The 15,902-nt window shown below is 41.2% G+C and overlaps 1 protein-coding gene across 5 annotated transcripts in view; it reads right to left on the bottom strand.

Annotated features, from left to right (window-relative positions):
• The window catches only part of GPBP1 (GC-rich promoter binding protein 1), a 58,279-nt gene extending 42,827 nt beyond the window's left edge, over window positions 1-15,452 (bottom strand). The window contains exons 1-4 of one of the 5 annotated variants that reach the window (XM_077816873.1): window positions 15,300-15,452; window positions 13,913-14,161; window positions 13,094-13,370; window positions 11,957-12,025 (exon numbers count right to left, since the gene is read on the bottom strand). The gene's annotated coding sequence lies outside the window, so the exon portion shown is untranslated. Of the gene's footprint in view, window positions 1-11,956; window positions 12,026-13,093; window positions 14,162-15,299 lie in introns of all 5 variants that reach the window. The other 4 variants (XM_077816870.1, XM_077816871.1, XM_077816874.1 and 1 more) reach the window with 4 other exon arrangements.
• Between the last annotated feature and the right edge of the window lie 450 nt (window positions 15,453-15,902).

The following is a 15,902-nucleotide window of genomic DNA, read 5'->3' as shown; positions in this document are numbered from 1 at the left end:
TTTTGACAAAGGGTGTTAGGAAATCCTGGGAAATTCTGATGGCACTCCAAGTTTCCCTAGCTCATGGCAAGAGTCAGAAAACAGGGGGAACCCTCCTGGCTTCTCTCCTGCCATCCCCACTGCTGAGGAAAAAAAACACCCCAGAGTATCTTTGCTGGTGGAGAAAGGAACCAGGAATTGCAGAGGACAGGACGCAAACACCAAACACAGGGCATTAAAGTGTCAGATTGGCTCTGCTACCTGTCGATCAAGCTAACTGAAGGAGGCTCACCCAGGAGTTGCAAACTGGTGTCAGCCAGCTACAAAACTCTGTGCTATGAACGACACATATGAATTGAAGGCATTTAAAGTACAGTTTAGTTAGCAGGCTGCATGGAGGTGGAAAAAAATTCTTTATCCACAGCGATATAGTTCCAATCATGTTAGACAAAATTTAACTCTGCTCTCATAGCTATACTACCAGCTCTGATACAGTCTATTCAAGCACTGAAGCAGCATACCAACTATGAAGTAAGTAAATACAAACAGTCCACATTACTTTGGATATCTTTCCAGCATCAGTAAGAATGGCAGCTTTAGAACTGAAGATTGGCACTAAATGTCAACTGGGGACCGAGTAAATCAATCTTCTGCCAGTTAAAACTCACCAGCACAACAAAACAAGCAACTTGGTCTAATGGACATGGGCCTAGAGATACTCAGTATATTCCAAAAGAAAGAGGAATAAGCTAACAGAATGAAAAATTTTGGAGTCCTAGTTTCTAAAGTAGTTCCAACAAAAATGAACACCTCCACTCCCAGAAATATGATTCGCTCTTTGTTGGTTAGAAATACACCTTTCCTTCTGATCTGCCAGGAAAAAGATTGTTTCCTCTTGCTGAACAAAGCTGATTTTGAGGACACTCATTGTTGAAGACTAATATTAGATGCTTTGACAGAGCCTTAATGAAAATGTCAGATTATACCAATAATGAATAACTGCAAGTGTATTTATAATTCAGAATATTAAGACTTAAACCACCTCATTTTTAGACCTTTAGCAATTTTCTCAGGCTGTTAAAAGATCAAGATACAACACAGAAAGCAAATATAAATAAATTCAACCTTCTTGGAAAAAAGATTAATTGTCTAAACATTCATCACACAATTGGCTGAAATGCTTTTAAGTTTAAAGTAGTTTGCGTGGCTCTGTAAGCATGTCAATGCATGTTTAAATAGCCTGAAAGACTGACCTAACAATCTACTCTAGGACCAAGCCTACCAAACAGAGTGATCACTACCCCGCCACCACTCTCCAAAGGCTATATGTATTTAATTTTTATCAGCACATCTTCACTCACCAATTCCATACCTAAAACTCAGTTCTGTCCACCACCATCATCTCTTAACAGCAGGAGAGCCTTGCAACCTCTATTCTCATTGCTCTCCTGGGCATGCCACAGGCCCCTCTGCCTCCTGCACTCCTCCTCACCTACATCCTTCCTCTTAGAAATGCAGCAGACCAGAGATAATTCTGCTCTTTGCCAGTCCCCAACCCATCAGTCCCGTTCTGGGAAGAGAGAAAAGTTACCCTGGAGCCACACTTCTTCCTGCCTTCCCCTTCCATTCGGTGACAAATGTAGTGTCAGTGTTGCTCTGCTCCTTCCAGGGTCTTCCCATCCTCAAAAAGAACTGGCTCCAGAGACTGATCTGCTCACTCGCTCCCTCCATTAAAGGAGCAGCAGCGGTTGGGCACTTTGTACTCCCCTCCACCCCCTCGCCAGAAAAAAGGGACAGTGATTCATCTGCCCAACTCAACAAAATCTTCATAAGACAGACTGCTATTTGCTCTGGGTGACCAAGGTTTTCCAAGGCCTGGTTCCAACAGTGTATGTAAAAATGCTTAATTACAAAATTAAATCAAACACCTCTTAACCTTAGAGTGAAGTAAAGTAACAAAAAGCAAGGCTCAGATTTTAATGCCAGAAGGGATCATCTAATCTGATCTCCTATAAAACACACACATCATAGAACTTCATGCAGTGACTCCTGCATTGAGCACAATAACTTGTGGCTGAACTAGAGTAATACCTCTTAGAAAGGCATTCTACGTGGATTTAAAGACATTATCAAGCAATGACAAAACTGCACCCAAACTAATCCGTTATTTTGCCAACACCATTAATTACCCCCACACTGTTCAAGTGTGCCCCTTATTTGACTTTTTCTAGTTTCAATTTCCAGACACTGAATCTTGTTATGCATTTTATTATTAGGTTACAGACACCCCCAGTATCAAATCCCTTATTCCTTTGTAGGTTCTGTGATCAAGGTGTCTCAGCCTCTTCATATTGAGCTCCTCAGGTCTCTCAATGACTAAAGTTTGTTTTCCAAAACTTGAATTATTGTAGCTTTTTCTTGAACCCTCTTCAATATTTCAACATCCTTTTAAAAGTGCTGACATTGAAACTGGACACAATATTCTAGGAACAGTCTCACCAATAGCACATACAGAAGTAACAACTCCCTGATCCTATTTCAAGACTGAAATTCTGCCCTTAAAATATTACAAATGTTGGCCTATTAGTTGTAAAGCTCAAGTGCCAGGGTCTCTTTTCAAAGGCCAACTCACTTTCCTTCAAAATATCAAAAGATATACCCTGCAACTAATTTGCATTAACTTGAGGCTTCATCTCTGGCAACTGAGAATTCAGGTGTTTCAATTTTAAAGGCTGAATAATTTCAGGTCTGAGTAGCATGCTTACATAAGGCAAATAAAGTAGAGATCACTGGAAAACTTAAAACGAATAGAAGCAGATGCTTCAAGTACTCTTATTATACAATTCAAGTTCAGTTGCCTTTCTTCACCTGACCCACTAATACAATGTCCTTCTTAAAACTTTATAGTAAAAGCTATAGGGGAAGTCAGATGTGAACTGCACTAAGATCCTCATAGAAGCTGTGCTCCAATTAAAAGGTCTGTATACATTCCATTCCTTAGCCACAAAAAACACCATCTTAAAAAACAAAGTCATACCAGTATGATATTACAAGCAGTTAATTGAACTCCAAAGAAAAGAGGTGAGGAAACCATGTCAGGCCTAATTTAGATCAGAGGAAGAACAGATTACAGAGGCCATCCCCACAAAGATTTAGAACATGTCTTGTTTAACTTGCCTAACCAGTTTCTAACTGAAGACAGGAATGATGGTCCTTTAGTTAAGGCATCAGGTGGGGATTCAGAAAATCTTGCCAGCTCTGGCACAGACTTCCACCGTGCACCTCAGGCAAGTCATCCTCTGTGTTTCTTTAGCTACAAAATGGAAATACTTCCATAGCTCAAAAAGGTATTGAGGCTAAACTCATTAATTATAAAGTGCTCAAATATCACTGACAAATGCTATTTAAAAGCCACCATACACATATTGCTATCAAGATTACACAAAAATCAACTTTTTAAAAATGTAAAGCTTTTAGGTTAAAATTGTAAATATGTTACAGTACATAGTGAGAGGGAGGTGGACAGCCAGAATGATAGAAACAGGACCACCAAACAGACGGTTTCTAAAAGCTTAATGACTAACTTTACATCTCTTCCTATTTGGGACACGTACTTTATAAGTTTAGGCAGTTCATTTTTAATGGAAACAAGATTTTAAAACAATTGCTTTTTTTCTTTTTATCTATTACAACCAATGAAACTCAAACTCACTCATAAGCAAAAGACTGGAAATATAGTTCAGTACTTCACATATAACCTGATTAATTGAATTTACAAGGGAAACTAAGGGTTTGGCTACACTTGAAATGCTGCAACGGCTACAGTCGTAGCGCTTCACTGTAGAGACATTACCTAGACTGACAAGAGCTGCTTCCCCACTGGCAGAGTTAATCCACCTCCCCAAGAGACAGTAGCTAGGTTAATGGAAGAATTCTTCTGTCCACCTAGTACTGTCTACAACAGGGTCAGGTTGGCGTAACTATTTCACTTGGGGGTGAGGGTTTTTCACACCCCGGAGCAACATAGCTGTGTCAGCCTAAGTTTAATGTAGACCAGGCCTAAATTTCACTGTCTTGTGGGTGGCTCACATCAGAAGAGAAAAAAAATTAGAATAGAGAAATATGATTGCAATACCACAAAAATCAATAGGGGTGGCCATAGGCAAAAGTAATATTGAAGACGACTTAGCTTTTTTTAATTGAATAAATTTCAAGTTGACTATCCCCTCTAAAGCTACACTTTAAAGCAGAAGAAGGGAGTTAAAATCTCTGGATGCTCACTACAGAATGGTTAAGAACAGATATAAAAGTACTGATGTACAGAATGAAGGCTCTAGTAAGAAGCAGATAAACTAAAAAGGGAGATGTGCACACACAAAACATCTTTATTGTGAAGCAGTTAGGGTTCCACACACAACATACCTGACAAAAGGAAATGAAAAGTTAGGTAGCTTAATAGTATATATCCTCTTATTTACCCACAGGCTCACATCTTACTATTACCATAACTACAGTACACCGCAGCCATCCACCCAAACCTTAACTCTGCCCCTCAGACTACCCCCTCCACCACAAACCCCTTTACCAATCTACCATCACCTCACACTATCAGCTGTGAGCGTTTGGCACAGTTGTGCAGGGATCAAATAGCTTTGGAAAGGGGAGAGAAGGAAGGTTGGAGAACCTTTGGGGATCAGAGCTAAGCTTGCATTGCATTGTCTGTGGCATGCAGTAGTAGGGGTAAAAATGCTAAGGTGGGTGCCTGAAGGTAAAAGAAAAGAGGTTATGTACTGTTCAACAACTTAACTTCATTTTTTTGCCTTTGTGGATTTGAGTCAGGCACATAGTACAGGGCATCACTACCCGTTTCACAAAGGATTTTGTATATTAAATTCCTTGGATTTTTTTTTTTTGAATGTTTAAGTGAGGGTTTGGTAATGCATGAAGATGAGGTAAATGATAGATGTAAGTCCAACTTCTAATGAAGACTTTCTGCACCAACAGCTGCTATACATTAACCATTATTGCTATGTCTACATTACCAGCATTACAGTGCCATAATGTAGAACAGGGGTCAGCAACCTTTCAGAAGTGATGTGCCGAGTCTTCATTTATTCACTCTAATTTAAGGTTTCGCGTGCCAGTAATACATTTTAACATTTTTAGAAGGTCTCTCTATAAGTCTTCAATTTATAACTAAACTATTGTTGTATGTAAAGTAAATAAGGTTTTTAAAAATGTTTAAGAAGCTTCATTTAAAATTAAATGAAAATGCAGAGCCTCCTGAACCAGTGGCCAGGATCCAGGCAGTGTGAGTGCCACTGAAAATCAGCTTGCATGATGCCTTTTTTCACACTCCTGACCATCATGGCTATAGCAACCTAACATTTAAGTGAAGACTAGGCCTACATGTCAACAGCTGCACTTAAAAACCTCCTGTTACGCAACCATAGGGCACCCAGTAAAATTTTTGCAGAAGCTTATCATTAACTGTTTGTACATAAATATTCTCATCACAAATAAACTGACAAAAGTGAGCAAAAAATCCATTTAAAAAAATCTACATGTGGCACCAAATCTATCTTCTAGAATGACAGGTTTCAGAGTAACAGCCGTGTTAGTCTGTATTCGCAAAAAGAAAAGGAGTATTTGTGGCATCGATGAAGTGAGCTGTAGCTCACGAAAGCTTATGCTCAAATAAATTGGTTAGTCTCTAAGGTGCAAGTACTCCTTCTCTTCTAGAATATACCTCTCCTCTAATTTTGTGTAGATACACAATCTTTTATCGATTGAATAAATGAACTGCAAGGAAAATTTTCAGAGAGCCATATTTCAAACCCTTCCTATTAAGTTATGAAAAGAAACCAAACTGCGTAAAAATTTCAAAGGGCTTAAAAATGTGATGTTTCACACCAAAAGGCTACCTACTTTCAAAGAAAAGCAAGGATTTATGTCACATTAGGCCCACTTCAGAAAGCAAACCTAACTTTGGAACAGCTACTAGGGCTGTGTGAAACATTTTTGCTGAAATAAAATGTCACAAAAATATGCTCTTTCCTCAAAATGATTCAGCTTTGAGAAGACACATTTGGTTCAAAGTTTACATCAGAGACTGAAAGAGACTGACTTTCCTCACACTCTATAGAACAGCAGTATTGGCTTGGGATACAGGAGACCCAAGTTCAGATCCCTGCTTTAACTTGATAAGATGAAAGACTTTGCTCTGAATCAAGTAGAGTGGGGACCTGAACCTGGTCTCCCAGATCTCAGGCCAGTGCCCACACCAGCTATAGATATACGCTCTATTTCCCAAATCAAAAAGCTCAGGTTTTGATCAGAAAACAGACTTGACAATTCCAGTTGTGATAACATTTGAAATGTTTGGTTTTCATTCAAACGTGGAATGCAAGTTTTTGCAAAATGGAATTTTCATCCTCTAGTCAGCTCTAGTCATTGGCAGAGAGTCTCCACAATAAGACAAATTGTTTTTATCCAGTTAAACATTTCTAATAAAAAATGTCCTTTTCTGTGTCTTCACCTTGTATTATTTCAACTGAAGTCGTTTTAAGTTTCAACAATTAAAACAGACTAGTTAGTTTCACTTTGTAAAATACAGCAGGGAGTATTTAGATTTCCAAAATATTTTTGCTAAAAATTTTAAATTCAGAGTAATTAAATTCAGAATCAAATTCAAATCTGAAGATTTTGTAAAAACAGGGATTTACTGAAACTAAGGTTTTGGTCCAAATCAACCTGATTTTTATTTTTTTTATTTTTTTTAAAGATGGCCACGCCCCACATAGTTGCTTATACCAGTTCCTATCTTCCTCCAAATGTAAAGGCGACAAGAAAGGGATTGTTTAAGTTGGGTTTGTGCCTTTTTATTTTCTTTTCATGTAGAAAGGACCTCTGAAAGTATAGGGGGGTTGGAAGTGTTGCCACAGAATATTATGCATTCAAGTTTGATTTTCCTTAGTTTTGCTGGAAGAATTCTTTACTGCGAGATTTCACACCTTAACTGACGGTAAACAGGTGGAATCTTGAAACAAATTTCTTTCCTCCAATGACTTCAACAGATGTCAAAAGCTTTAAAGCTTTTAACATTGACAAAAAAATTCCCATCCCCTCTCAATTGCACAGCATTTAGTTCATCTCCAATTGTGATGTCAGTTTCTCTATTCTGACCAGTTGCCATGAAGTCTTCCATAATTGACAAGACCTCATTTTCTAATGTAAAAAAACAAGCAGAATTTTGGTTTTGAGGGGAAAAAACCTCAGTTCTTTTCTATAAACAGAGAAGCAACAAAGGGTACAAACTCATTTTCTCTCCCTCCCTTTTCAAGTCACCTTTAGAAAGCCATGAGGACAAATGTCACCTGAGGACCAACAGCAAGAGAAAACATTAGGAGTTTATTGGGAAAGAACAAGTAGTTAAAAAAATGGAGGAAGAACTGCTAAGTTATCTGTCACACACTTTGACGCGCTTGGGGGTTTTTTAAATAGTAATATGGCTGGGCTCTCCAAGTATGCTTTGATAACAGACATGTAAATGCTGGTGTCCCTCATAACCAACAATGGAAATGCATATGCAGGTGGAGTTCCCCCTCTGCTCCAAGTAGAGTGTGCACACAGACATTGTACATATTCTAAACTTACTCACTTCCTGGGATTTGGCAAGTTTATACATAACTATAAAATCAGTCTAAGCTCTATCAAAACTGGCAGCTCCTAGGAGGTTGGGGTTTGTTTGGTTTTTTTTTTGGGGGGGGGGAAAGGGGAGGAGGAAAGACAACTCCATCCCTGTCCCTTATACCATTTACCTGAGAGAAGCACTTTCACCCCTCTTATAATCAAACCATGTACATACCACAGAAGTGCACCAGCTGAACTAAGCCAATTGTTTTTAAAATCTATTTAGTTAAACCAATGCATTTCTCTAGTACCGACAACGCTTTACATTGTAGCTAACTGGATATACCTCACCAAACTTCAGAGTCATTTAGCAAAAATACTTCTGCATTTCTACAGAGCTTAAGAACCTGACATCAGGATGACTCAACAGAAGAGTCCTGCATCCCTACATAAGAACAGCCATACTGGGTCAGAGCAAAGGTCCATCTAGTCCAATATCCTGTCTTCCAACAGTGGCCAATGCCAGATGTCCCAGAAGGAACGAACAGAACAGATAATCAAGTGAGCCTTTCCCCATCGCTCATTCCCAGCTTTTGGCAAACAGAGGCTAGGGACACCACCCCTGACCATCCTGGCTAATAGCCATTGACGGACCTATCCTCCACAAATTGTATAGGGTTCAAAAAAAAGAACCAGATAAAGGGTTGAAGAATCTGTCACTGCTACAAAGTTAGTCGGGCACTAGTGTTAAGACTATTTCTACCATATTTCACTACCTTTTCTGTATCCTATGGAATTCCATCCATCCAGCCACACATCTTTCCTCATTTCTCCCCTTTTGTATCCCCTCCCCACCCCGTTTTCTTGCTTTTTGCTGTTTAATCCTTTATTTTGCTGCAGCATTTTACACGTACAAAAGGACTCCAAAAAGAGAAATTGAGAGAAACTAGTTAGTTTTGCACTGGCAGCACCTTGCAGGTAAAAGGTAATTAAATCCTGATCTACTTCCCTATGCAGGAGGGTCAAAGTGCTTATTATTGCACTAAATGCTTCAGGTGCTGACTGTCTAGTTTTCAAGATTCATCTAGGCTGTGTTAAACAAATAGGAGCCATTATATTTATGTACAGTGACAATATAAAGTGACTGAAGAAGGAGTTGAGTATATATTGGATACTGAAGGCAGTAGAGAACGGCCATGAATGCAGCACCCTGCCTGCATATAACCTCCTCAGTACGGGAAGGCAGCCAACTGTGGAGCTGTCCATGTGTATTATGAAAGAGAAACAAAGGGCCTGTAGCACTATACCAATTCAGGCACCTCACTGTAGGACAGTCAATGATTGATGTCACAATCACTGTCAAGACAGTCTAACGGCAAAGCACTACTATAAACTACAGTTTTTTTAGGGTTTTTTTTTTTTTTTTTTTACACACACAGTATGCACCATTTTATAACCCTAGTGCTCCGTACAAAGAGGCCTATCACAACTAATCCTCCCCACAGAAGAACATTAACTCAGTTTACTCAAACACAAAACAAGATTAAGAATAGGAAACTCCAGAAGTCCATGAGGAATTTATCTATTGCCAATGTGTTCTATTCAAATTTATTTTACATGGAAGAAACTCATCACAGTGACAGATAGAGGTGCAAATCTTAAAGTGGATAAAAATCCAAACAAATCGCAAAGCAGGACATCTGTTCAACCTCCTCATATCATCATATTCACTGCATCCTATCAATCTGTATGTATGTTAACCTTTTAGGCCTTGTCTAACGATAAAAGCTTATATATGTATAGATTTGTGTACTGCAAGGGAAACAAGCTGTACCAGTATAAGACTCCTTTATAATATGACTGCATGCCCTAGGGCAGAGGTTCTCAAAGTGTGGTCCATGAATAGTTCCCTCTAAGGTGCGCGCCTGGGTGGCTGCAAACGAGAGAATGAATGGCCACCTACCTAATTAGTGGAGCTGTGCAGGCGTGACTCCACTAATTAGGTGCCTGGACCCTGGAGAAGACGCACATGTAAGGTGAAGTGGTGGCCTTGGGAGGAATAGGGAGGTAGATGGGAGGGGGCAGTAGGGTGAGAAGTGGGACTGGGGGGAATTTGGGATGTGCAGGGCTGCGGCAGCCAGAGAAAGAGGCTACCTTCCCCAGCTCCAGGGCTGCAGCTGCTGGGAAGAGATGGCCCTCCTTCCCAGTCTCAGCTCTGTGGCCGCTGTGGCAGGGGAGAGGACACTTCCCACCCCTCCATCCCCCCACCGCTCCAGCTCAGGGGCTGCTGCGGTTGGGGAGAGGGAGACCCCTGCCGCAGCAGCCCTCAAGCTGGGGCTGGGAAAAGGAGAGGAGAGAGGGCACATCCATCACATTAGAAAGACAAGACTACGGATATTAAAATATGAGTTGTGTGCTTTTATTTGTAGAACAAAAAAAATTATTAAGTTTCATATTTTGCGCTTTTATCCAAAGCGCTTTACAACAGTTAGCTAATGGTACAAACAACATTTGGAAAGATCATTAAGTGGTCCGCCAAGACCCCCAGCAATTTTCAAGTGGTCCGTGAAAAAACAAAAAAATGAGAACCACTGCCCTAGGGGTTGTGCCAGGATAGCTATATTGATAAAAAACCTACAGCCCTGACAGTTATACCAGTACAGTAAGTGTGTTTAAACCAAGTGTTATAGCATAAATTCTTCAGAGCAGGGACCTCAGCTTCATACCTGTCTGCAAAGTGCTGCAGCCTAGTAAGTGCTATCAAAATTTTAAAAACATCAATAAAGAGGCGGCACTGTAATGGACCAGCATGGTGGCAATTTTTTCCTTAGTAGGCCCTAACTACTGTATGAATTTTGGTCAAGCTGCAATGTCCCATCAAGAGATACAGTAACAACTACAGGAGAGCTTCAAACTATGTCCAATACATATGCATGCAAAGCAGGATACTTAGCTCTCAAGTGAGATCATCCTAGGATCCTAAGTTAGGGGATAGTAGTGAAAAGAAAAAAACTCTCCTGCTACCAGCAACTAGGAAAGTGTAAAGAATGGAGTCAATGTATCAAGAGTAAAGGGCACCCTTCTATATACACCAGACAGAGAACTAGGGTAGAACCATCCAGAGAAAGGGAAAAAAAATCACTCCACAGAATGAATGTCCCAGGGTGGGAAAGGGCTTGATTTCAATGAGAAAACTGGATCAAGAACAAGTTATAGTAATACTGAAAATCAGCAGCTTGAATAGCATTAGGGTCTTTCCTATTACTATGAGTTTTAAATGGAAGACACGTAGATACTACATTGATGGACAGTAGTATGGAACCTATAGATAGGTAATTTAAGGAAACACCATCAACTTTAAGAAAAATCGCTTATGGCTGAATTTTTTTTTAAACCTACTTGAAGCAACAACAACGCATTATTACAATTGAAAGATTTAAAAAAGGTATTTCTCCACTTTTTAGTTTGCTTACTTTATAAATTTACAGTACTTTGTGTATAGACAATCTCACAATTTATCCTGTATAATCAATTAGCCCCCAGTCATTCAATTAACTCCATTATAAGAGATCCATGAGTCAGTGTAGAGCCCAATTAAATTCAATGGGGTTCCTCACAGGCAAAGGGATCCGTCCATGCAGAGCTTATTACAGGATCAGACCTTTAATTATTTTCTCATGATTGCATGGCTTAAGCAAAAGAGGAAAGAAACACTTGAGGAAAAAAAATAGGAGAATTAGAGTAAGAAAACCCCACAAAACTTGGCCATGGGATTTGGGAGTAAGTAGAACTCCTGAAACTATCCCAGAACCATAACTAGATCAGGGTAACCCTTTAATGATGGTGTACATAACAGATTTTGATTCAGCAGAAGCCAAATAAGATAGTGAGGAGTTTTATTCTGAAGTGCTGTATTTAGTATAAAGCTCCTCCAACACTCAGGAGGGAGGTGGAAGAGGGTAATTCTGATCACACAGGAACCTGAATACAGGTCCTATGAAGTAGGCCTATTTAAAACAAGATCTTCCTGGTCAAAATATCAGCATATAGAAAAAGCAATTCCCATAAAGTCATCAAGGCACAGCTTCACATTCCTTTACAATTGCTTGTATGTGAGGTTTCCCTTCAAGACACTGCCCCAGATCCCATTTTAGAGCCCTGGAGAAGACTCAAAATTGGTATTAGCAAACACAAATTTTGAAGAGCTTAAAGAGAAAATTATGAAAATATGGCCACTTCAGTAAAGGTGCCAGATTACAAATAGTGCTTTAATTATTTAAACCTAGGTCAACATGACCTTTATGTATGAAAAACAAGATTAAAGCTGAATAAAGTTACCACTGACTTTTGAACTAGGTTGTTTTGTCCATCTTAAATTTTTCTTGAGGCAGTAGTGGATCTGTTGAAAGCAAACCTGCAGAGAAATTAATTTAAAATATTGCAGTAAATGTTTTTACAATTAATAGGCAAGCTGTTTCTTGTAATTAAGCTCCCCATGTTTCCAGTGAAAAAGAGGAACAATAATAAATATAACAGTAAAGATGTGAAATTTAACAATAAAAATGCAAAGTGGTGAATTAAGCAACCTATTGGTATCTGAAGAATCAGAAAAATCAAGGGAGCTTTCAGGAACTAGATAGAGGGTTAAAACCCATCACATTTCACTAAATTACTCTGAATGCAACTTAAAAAAGTCAGCCTGCTTAAACAGATGTTTTATCAAAACCTGAACATGGACAGGAACTACTGTCTTCACCCTTAATTCTTAACATACACTGCAGGAAATCAATTTAGCTACATAGCACAAAATTGTGCAAGATATGAAGCGTCTATCACTTCAGGCAACCTTATGAAAAGTTTCTAGGCGGTAGTGTGTGCATTGAGAATTTCATTCTTTCCATCTGTATGCTGCTCAATCAACTTAGTCAAAAGTATTAACTTCTTGATGTTCAGCATACAGCGTAAACAAAAAAAACACAGAATACCTAAACATTTATACATCAGCACACAGTTTAAAGCAGGGGCTCTCCGCAGCTCACGAGGTTATTACATGGTGGGGTCGCAAGTGGTCAGCCTCCACCCCAAACACCACTTTGCCTCCAGCATTTATAATGGTGTTAAATATATTTAAAAGTGTTTTTAATTCATTGGAGGGGGAGGGGGAGAAGAGAAATGGCACTCAGAGGCTTGCTATATGAAAGGGGTCACCAGTATAAAAGTTTGAGAACCACTGGTTTAACGCAAATCCTCAAAATCACATAAGATTTTCTCTACTTAATGCTATATCTTCTTGCAACAGCTTCCAATACTTACAGAGACCTTGCTAGTTACTAAACACTGCAAATGAAAATTGGACTGTGAGCTCATTTGAAGGCTTTCAAAAACAGCTTAACATTTACTGTGTGTGGAACATTATTTATGCCTCTACTGATGGGATAGTTTATTCAAATGCATATTGATTCATGCACAGTACAATACTTACAAAATCCAAGAAGACTGTACAAGTTGTTAGCTCAGTGTAATTTGTATTTTCCAGTTTGTTTTCCTTGAAATAATAGCCAGAGTCCTTGAAGATACTACATCAGTAGCTATTTGACAGAGTTCCCCTCTCAGAAATCAGCTACCCATCCTTCTCGTTTACAGCCTTCACAAATCTATTTCCAAAATTTGCAAGTCTGATTTAAGAAGCTTGTTCTATCTTTCTGCGGCCTCTTCTCTTTACTATTCCATGTACATCTCAATGTAATGAGCATCAGCTCCTGATGAAATAAATATACCTTTTATGACACCAAGAGTAAAACTGAAAAGCCAAATATCACATCTGAACTGAAGAACATTTCTAAGATTCAGCTCATAGAGGCATCTGCAAACAATGGCTATCTGGATACCGCCATATTGATTGTTGGCAACATTTTACCAAAAAACTCAAATAAAATATAAAAGGAAAAAAGAAAAACAAAGTTCTATTAATCTCTTCATTTAGAAAATAGGTTTCATTGCAAAGTAAAAAAGGCTGTGTCAGAATATTTAAAAAATAAAATGAAGGTAAAAATATCTGCCATGAAACTCTTCAGCCGTGCTTAAACAGCAACCAAGGATTACACTTAATGCAATCTAAAACCAGTTGACAAAACTAGTTATGCATATGACTCAAAAGTATCTTAGCCAGTGCCTGAAAATTTTTAATTCAAAGGAAAAAAAAACCTTTAATTTTAACAGCAGAAGTATGCTGAGCTTAAGAAATTTAACTAATTATCCATTCCATGTGGACAAAAGCGTCCACAGATGAGGTGTCTCGTACTTTTGAGTAGAGAAATTCAAGACTTCACAAGCTTTCAATTTACTTCTTAGATGTTTTCTGACAGTTTCAGAAGCCTTGTGAGTAGGACGTGACTGAATAAATCATAATTCCAGGTCGATGTCCAGTTATTTTTTTCCCCTCTTCAACTGAAGCAAAGGCTGCAGGTCAACGTCCACCTTTCTCCCCCTCCACAACAAACTGAAGCAAAAGGCTCTAAATATCCAGGATAGCCTTTATAATCCAAACTGCCTACAGGAGGGGGAAAAAAAAAACAATCAGTTTTCCTTTCTGAAAGTTCTATTATATATTTGCCTATAAAACTAATCTGACATCTTTAAAAAAATGCAGTGCTCACATGATTGAGAGAGAAGAGGAACAAGGAAGAAGCAGACATTTCCTAGTGAACAGAGCACAATACAGTATCAATAAACATGCTGCGCACGCTGAAGTTTCTTCTTGCCTTAATACAAACAGACCTTTGCTCCCCCACCAAAGAGAAACCAACCAGGAAGGTTTACAGACTTCTCGTTTTCATTAAAAAAAAGTGTTACACCAAAAAAGGAAGCTGCTGATCCTAGGTTAAAAATGCCAAACGGCAAAAAAAAAAAAACCACCCTCCAGACATTAACGAGCTACCCGGGAAATCCCTCCAGCACTCCCACTAAGGAAGAGAAATAAACAGGAGTAACGAACGCACAGGCTGCAGTCAGGATTAGCTCACACACCAACGTGAAAGCTTTCAATTGAATGCGTTTGTTTTTAAGGCATCGGTGGAAGCGTATTCACTGCCGCCACCACGCCACAGACACACACGCACAGCGGCAAGAAGTCACTTTCCCGGAGGGATTCGCCTTGAGGCTTCGCACGCTGGATCTGTCGAGGAGAGCTTTAAAATCCTCACTCGGGTTCTAGCGCTGCCCCTCACCCTGATCCAAGCACTTGCCGGCTCAGCCAGCCCCACCCCCGGCAAAGCCCTGTGCTCAAACCCAGAGGCCACATGCACCGCGGCTGCCCGGCCATGGGGAGCGGGACCACCAGCAATGAGGCGCCCAAGGGGGGGGCAGGAGAGGGGCTTCCCGTGCTAGGAAGTCCCCCTCCCCGCGGGACCCGCGCCCACTCGGGAGCCCCCACCAGGCAGCGAGGGGATCCTTCCTGCGTCTGCTGCCCCTCAACACAGCCCCGCTCCCCTCCCCCATACCAGCCCCCCAGCCGCAGCTCCCCCTCCCCGCACGGAGCCGCCGGGCCCGGACCCCCTGCCCACCAGCGCATGGAGGCCACTAGCCCCCTCCACAACGGGGATTCCCCTCCACGGAGCTCCCTGCCCCCGCCGCGAGCGGAGCCTCCGAGCCCGCCTCCCGTAGCCCCTCGGGCCTGCCCCGGGCCGTACCCGGCTGGCTGGTCCCGGCGGCGGCAGGCAGAGAGCAGAGGGTCCCAGATTTGAAAGCTCCTTTTGCCGCTTCTCCACACACAGTCACACAACTCGCCTCGCTCCCAAAATGGCGCCGCTCCGAGCCGCAATGCTCTGCGCCCAAACCTCGCGAGAGTCAGCGCGCCCCGCCGACGCCGCGGGACGGGCCCCAGCAGGCCAGCTACCCGCAAGGCGAAAGGGGAGGAGTTTCAAGCGGCGCCAGCCCACGCCGTGGAGGAGTTTCAAGGAACCCCCGCCGTCTGCTCCGCCCCTCCCCCACCGCGCCACCTGAGCCAGCGGGGAGCCCCCCGTGCTGTGACGTCACCCGGAACAATCCCGAACGTTCTGAGAACAGCTGAGGGGGAATCCCCAGCGCGCGCAGCTTGTCTCTGGTCTGGGAGTGAGGCGTCCCCGACCGCGGCTCACCCCAGTGGGGCGCAACCGGGAGAGTGTATTAATCCTAATTAATAGTATCCCTCGTGACCCCACTGTCTCTGGTGTTATAACACCTGGGGACTCCTGAGTAGGAGCGGTCCGGGTCCGAGGCTGAGTTGTGTATTGTGCTGGCTGTGGAGAACACAG

This window comes from Eretmochelys imbricata, chromosome 5 (assembly GCF_965152235.1).
Source record: "Eretmochelys imbricata isolate rEreImb1 chromosome 5, rEreImb1.hap1, whole genome shotgun sequence".
In the NCBI taxonomy this organism is placed as follows: domain Eukaryota; kingdom Metazoa; phylum Chordata; order Testudines; family Cheloniidae; genus Eretmochelys; species Eretmochelys imbricata.
The sequence above is the reverse complement of the archived record's forward strand: the minus strand, read 5'-3'. Positions and strand labels throughout refer to the sequence as shown.